Below are 6,642 nucleotides of genomic sequence, written 5' to 3'. Positions count from 1 at the left end.
AGACCTGTATCCTTATTAACCATAGACCTGTATCCTTAGTAACCATAGACCTGTATCCTTAGTAACCATAGACCTGTATCCTTAGTAACCATAGACCTGCATCCTTATTAACCATAGACCTGTATCCTTAGTAACCATAGACCTGTATCCTTAGTAACGATAGACCTGTATCCTTAGTAACCATAGACCTGTATCCTTAGTAACCATATACCTGTATCCTTAGTAACCATAGACCTGTATCCTTATTAACCATAGACCTGTATCCTTAGTAACCATAGACCTGTATCCTTAGTAGCCATAGACCTGTATCCTTAGTAACCATAGACCTGTATCCTTATTAACCATAGACCTGTATCCTTAGTAACCATAGACCTGTATCCTTAGTAACCATAGACCTGTATCCTTATTAACCATAGACCTGTATCCTTAGTAACCATAGACCTGTATCCTTAGTAACCATAGACCTGTATCCTTAGTAACCATAGACCTGTATCCTTCCTTTACCTTTATTGTTCTTGCTGTTGGACTTCTTTGCACCTGTAGTTTCCTCCTGACCCTCGATCTGTAGGACAGGAAGACCGGATTACAGTGTGTGTGTGTGTGTGTGTGAGAGAGAGAGAGTGTGTGTATGTGTGTGTGTGTGTGCGCGAGAGAGAGAGAGTGTGTGTTTGTCTACCCTACCTGTGCTCCGTCTATAGGATCCATCTGAATATCTGATTGTCTGGAAATGAGAACACATAAAAAGGCATTTAACTGGTACACGTTCCAGTCTTTTTACTAGTCAGGGACCCAGGATACACGTGGAGAACACAGGGCAATGAAATGCTGACTTGCAGATTCACTTCTCGAACAATGGAACAAACAATAGAAAAAGTAATGAAGTGAATAGATGACCAATAGTGTGCTATTACTGGTAGATATTAAATTCAGAGAGTGACAAATGACCAATAGAAACAGGAAATAAATAAAGAAGAAACATGTATGGGCATTTGACAACAGTGTGATCATTAATTCACTTTTCCTCAGACACTTAAAGTGGTGCCTCTTTCGTCAAAATAATCTTGAAACCTTTAAAAAATAAACAAACCCAGCCGTTATTCTGAGCTGTCTATCATTGCCAGAACACATTCCAGTTGAACAGGGACAGCGTTCCATTCCTCTGGGTGATAAACCGCTCGTGGAATGTTCAACGACGTGACCTAACCCGTAATGCACTTGGCAAGGAGCCTAAGAAATCCATATAAAGTTAGCATTCCTAAAACGGGATCCTATTCCACTATGGGGGCCCGGTCAAAAGTAGTGCACTACGTAGGGAATAGGGTGCTATTTGGGGACGCGGGCAAACATTCCCTGAGTTTCCTGTTTCCTGATGCCTGTCAACATTCATATCAACACACCTTACCATCATTCACCTGTACTTACCCATAGGTAGGAAGGAAATGGAACATAGAGAAGTCAATGGGTGAGAACAAGTTATTCAACTCTTGTGCCCAGTTCCTAATCAGTCCCTATCCTGGACACCTGGACACTCCATAGATCAATATACAGTTCCTAATCAGTCCCTATCCTGGACACCTGGACACTCCATAGATCAATATACAGTTCCTAATCAGTCCCTATCCTGGACACCTGGACACTCCATAGATCAATATACAGTTCCTAATCAGTCCCTATCCTGGACACCTGGACACTCCATAGATCAATATACAGTTCCTAATCAGTCCCTATCCTGGACACCTGGACACTCCATAGATCAATATACAGTTCCTAATCAGTCCCTATCCTGGACACCTGGACACTCCATAGATCAATATACAGTTCCTAATCAGTCCCTATCCTGGACACCTGGACACTCCATAGATCAATATACAGTTCCTAATCAGTCGCTATCCTGGACACTCCATAGATCAATATACAGTTCCTAATCAGTCCCTATCCTGGACACCTGGACACTCCATAGATCAATATACAGTTCCTAATCAGTCCCTATCCTGGACGTCTGGACACTCCATAGATCAATATACAGTTCCTAATCAGTCCCTATCCTGGACACCTGGACACTCCATAGATCAATATACAGTTCCTAATCAGTCCCTATCCTGGACACCTGGACACTCCATAGATCAATATACAGTTCCTAATCAGTCCCTATCCTGGACACTCCATAGATCAATATACAGTTCCTAATCAGTCCCTATCCTGGACACCTGGACACTCCATAGATCAATATACAGTTCCTAATCAGTCCCTATCCTGGACACTCCATAGATCAATATACAGTTCCTAATCAGTCCCTATCCTGGACACCTGGACACTCCATAGATCAATATACAGTTCCTAATCAGTCCCTATCCTGGACGCCTGGACACTCCATAGATCAATATACAGTTCCTAATCAGTCCCTATCCTGGACACCTGGACACTCCATAGATCAATATACAGTTCCTAATCAGTCCCTATCCTGGACACCTGGACACTCCATAGATCAATATACAGTTCCTAATCAGTCCCTATCCTGGACGCCTGGACACTCCATAGATCAATATACAGTTCCTAATCAGTCCCTATCCTGGACGCCTGGACACTCCATAGATCAATATACAGTTCCTAATCAGTCCCTATCCTGGACACCTGGACACTCCATAGATCAATATACAGTTCCTAATCAGTCCCTATCCTGGACACTCCATAGATCAATATACAGTTCCTCTGGAAAGTATTCAGACCCCTTGACTTCTTCCACATTTGGGAATATTACAGCCTTATTTTAAAATGGATTCAATTGCTTTTTTTCCCCTCATCAGTCTACACACAACACCTCATAATGAGGAAGCAAAAAGAAGTTTTTGCTTATGCAAATATCACATTTACATAAGTATTCAGACCCTTTACGCAGTAATAATAGACATATTGACACGTACAGTGCATTTGGAAAGTACTCAGAGGCCTTTACTTTTTCTACATTTTGTTACGTTACAGCCTTATTCTAAAATTGATTAAATAAAAAAAATAAAAAAAATCTATATCACATTTACATAAGTATTCAGACCCTTTACTCAATACTTTGTTGGAGCACCTTTGGCAGCGATTACAGTCTTCGTGGGTATAACGCTACAAGCTTGGTAAACCTGTATTTGGGGAGTTTCTCCCATTCTTCTCTGCAGATCCTCTCATGCTCTGTCAGGTTGGATGGGGAGCGTCGCTGCACAGCTATTTTCAGGTCTCTCCCGAGATGTTCGATCGGGTTCAAGTCCGGGCTCTGGCTGGGCCACTCAAGGACATTCAGAGACTTGTCCCGTAGCCACTCCTGCGTTGTCTTGGCTGTGTGCTTAGGGTTGTTGTCATGATGGAAGGTGAACCTTCGCCCCAGTCTGAGGCCCTGAGCGCTCTGGAGCAGGTTTTCATCAAGGATCTCTCTGTACTTTGCTCTGTTCATTTTTCTCTCGATCCTGACTAGTCTCCCAGTCCCTGCTGCTGAAAAACATCCCCACAGCATGATGCTCCCACCCCCATGCTTCACCGTAGGGATGGTGCCAGGTTTCCTCCAGACGTGACGCTTGGAATTCAGGCAAAAGAGTTCAATCTTGGTTTCATAAGACCAGAGGATCTTGTTTCTCATGGTCTGAGAATCTTTAGGTGCCTTTTGGCAAACTCCAAGCGGGCTGTCATGTGCCTTTTACTGAAGAGTGGCTTCCATCTGGTCACTCTACCATAAAGGCCTGATTGGTGGAGAGCTGCAGAGATGGTTGTCCTTCTGGAAGGTTCTCCCATCACCACAGAGGAACATTGGGTTCTTGGTCACCTCCCTGACCAAGGTCATTCTCTCCCGATTGCTCAGTTTGGCCGGACGGCCAGCTCTAGGAAGAGTCTTGTTGGTTCCAAACATCTTCCATTTAAGAATGATGGAGGCCACTGTGTTCTTGGGGACATTCACACAATCCTGTTTCGGAGCTGTACGGACAATTCCTTCCACCTCATGGCTTGGTTTTTGCTCTGAAATGCACTGTCAACTGTGGGACATTATATAGACAGATGTGTGCCTTTCCAAAGCATGTCCAATTAATTGAATTTACCACAGGTGAACTCCAATCAAATGGAAACAGGATTCACCTGAGCTAAATTTCGAGTCTCATAGCAAAGAGGCTGAATGCTTTATATAAATGAGGTATTTCTGTTTTTATTTTTGTTATTCTTTTCGACTTGTCATTATGGGGTATTGTGATGTCATTATGGAGTATTGTGATGTCATTATGGGGTATTGTGATGTCATTATGGGGTATTGTGATGTCATTATGGGGTACTGTGTGTAGAATGCTGAGGATTTTTATTTATTTAATCCATTTTAGGATAAAGCTGTTAACGTAAAAAAAAAAATGTGGAAAATGTCACGGGGTCTGAATACTGTCTGTATGAGCTGCCTGTTGTTAACAATACATTGTTCTCTGATAGGTTAGTTGGAATTTACTGTCCTTTTCACCAAATATGTAAGAAGTGCCTGGGGGCCGGGGTTATTAAGGCTTGATTTGGAATCAGACATCTGTATTCTACAGTCCTTCTTTAACCAGACACAGCATGGGAGAAACCCACATGATAAGGAATGAACAGGATACTCACCTGCGGCAGTTTATACATACAGTGAGGAGTGTGATGGTGAGGATGACGAAGAGGATGAGAGAGACGAAGCAGACCTCAGGAGATGAAGAGGACGAGGCTAGAGACCAGTCTACCACATCTACTGGAGCCATGATGACCTTTACCCCCTTCTCTCTCTCTCTCTCTCTCTCTCTCTCTCTCTCTCACTCTCTCTCTCTCTCTCTCGCTCTCTCTCTCTCTCTCTCTCTCTCTCTCTCTCTCTCTCTCTCTCTCTCTCTCTCTCTCTCACTCGCTCTCTCTCTCTCGCTCCCACTCTCTCTCTCACTCGCTCTCTCTCATTCGCTCTCTCTATCTTGCGCTCTGTCTCTCTCTCACTCGCTCTTTCTCTCTCTCTCACTCGCTCTCTCTCTCTCTCTCTCTCTCTCTCTCACTCTCTCGCTCTCTCTCTCTCTCTCTCTCTCTCTCTCTCTCTCTCTCTCTCTCTCTCTCTCTCTCACTCTCTCGCTCTCTCTCTCTCTCTCTCACTCGCTCTCTCTCATTCGCTCTCTCTATCTTGGTGCTCTCTCTCACTCGCTCTCTCTCTCTCTCTCTCTCTCTCTCTCTCTCTCTCTCTCTATCTTGCTCTCTCTCTCTCTCTCTCACTCACTCTCTCTCTCTCTCTCTCTCTCTCCGTCTCTTTCTCTGCTGTGGAATAAAGAGGGTACAGAAGAATGAATAAAAGGTAGAGGATATTCCAATAATTTAGACACAATTAAAGGTTCTGATTATAGATTATATAGTATTTTACACACCACAGGTGATTATGAGCATTAATGCTATAGTACACGAGTAGACAGAGTCATTAACACACACACACACCGAAACAGTAGAATGCAAACAGCATACACACCCACAGTAAAATGTAGGAAGATATATACAGATTTTTAACATTTGCTGAGTGAAACTTACTTTGTCTGCTGAGGCAACTCTGTAGGCTAAACTGTCAAATTGAAGTCATTCTATCAACTAATCAAGTCTACGTTTGCCATTGACCAGACTGAACTCATGATCACCACTCCTCAGTACTGTTCTGTGTCTCTGTCTAGAGGTTATTATCTTAGTCCCTAGCCGGCTATTGAAATGTCACTGATCTTGTCCTCATACCACACATTCCTTGAGGTTTGTGGAAACGCATGATGATAGAAACATTCTACTGGTGCAGTGAAATTTCTGACGTTCCAACAACAACCTGATTACTGAACCACAAAAGAAAGTAAAATGTTGATGAGAGTTAACAGAATTTGCACTGACAGGTTGTCAGTGGAGGTAGTTGAGTACTGATGAGCTGTGGTGTCACATTGTTTATTAGTGACTTACTTCTTTAATTACTCATTTGTTGTGCTGCTATTGGAATCAATATTGTGGATCTTAATGTTTTTCCTTATCCTCTTAAGTGTAGGGGGCAGTATTTTGATGTTTGGATGAAAAACGTACCCAAATTAAACTGCCTATTTCTCAGGCCTGGAATCTAGAATATGCATATAATTGTCAGATTAGGATAGAAAACACTCTAAAGTTTCCAAAACTGTCAAAATATTGTCTGTGAGTATAACAGAACTGATATTGCAGGCGATAACCTGAGGAAAATCCAACCAGGAAGTGGCCTCTATTTTGAAAACTCCATGTTCCATAGCCTGCCTTTGCTGCATTTAAAGGGATATCAACCAGATTCATTTTCCTGTGGCTTCCCCATGATGTGAACAGTCTTTAGACATAGTTTCAGGCTTTTATTTTGAAAAATCAGCGAGAAAGATCACATCACGTCATTGTTGGGTGCCAGCAGCGTTGGAGCAGGCATTTTCTCTCTCTCCTATTGAAGAAGCTACAGCCCCAGTTGATATATTATAGATTATATATTGTAAAAACAACCTGAGGATTGATTATAAAAAACATTTGACATGTTTCTACGAACATTACGGATACTATTTGGAATTTTCATCTACGATGTCGTGACCTCTCGAGCCTGTGGATTTCTGAACATAACGCGCCAACCAAATGGAGGTATTTTGG

The 6,642-nt window shown here is 42.6% G+C and overlaps 1 long non-coding RNA gene across 1 annotated transcript; it reads right to left on the bottom strand.

Annotated features, from left to right (window-relative positions):
- Positions 1–504: 504 nt before the first annotated feature.
- LOC135536771 (uncharacterized) lies at positions 505–5,720 on the bottom strand. Its single transcript, XR_010455061.1, has 4 exons — positions 5,542–5,720; positions 4,615–5,277; positions 682–721; positions 505–562 (listed from the first exon to the last, which is right to left on the bottom strand). It is a non-coding gene; the product is annotated as an uncharacterized LOC135536771 (long non-coding RNA).
- Positions 5,721–6,642: the final 922 nt, after the last annotated feature.

The sequence above is a fragment of the Oncorhynchus masou genome, unplaced genomic scaffold (assembly GCF_036934945.1).
Source record: "Oncorhynchus masou masou isolate Uvic2021 unplaced genomic scaffold, UVic_Omas_1.1 unplaced_scaffold_6612, whole genome shotgun sequence".
Lineage (NCBI taxonomy): Eukaryota > Metazoa > Chordata > Actinopteri > Salmoniformes > Salmonidae > Oncorhynchus > Oncorhynchus masou.
The sequence above is the reverse complement of the archived record's forward strand: the minus strand, read 5'-3'. Positions and strand labels throughout refer to the sequence as shown.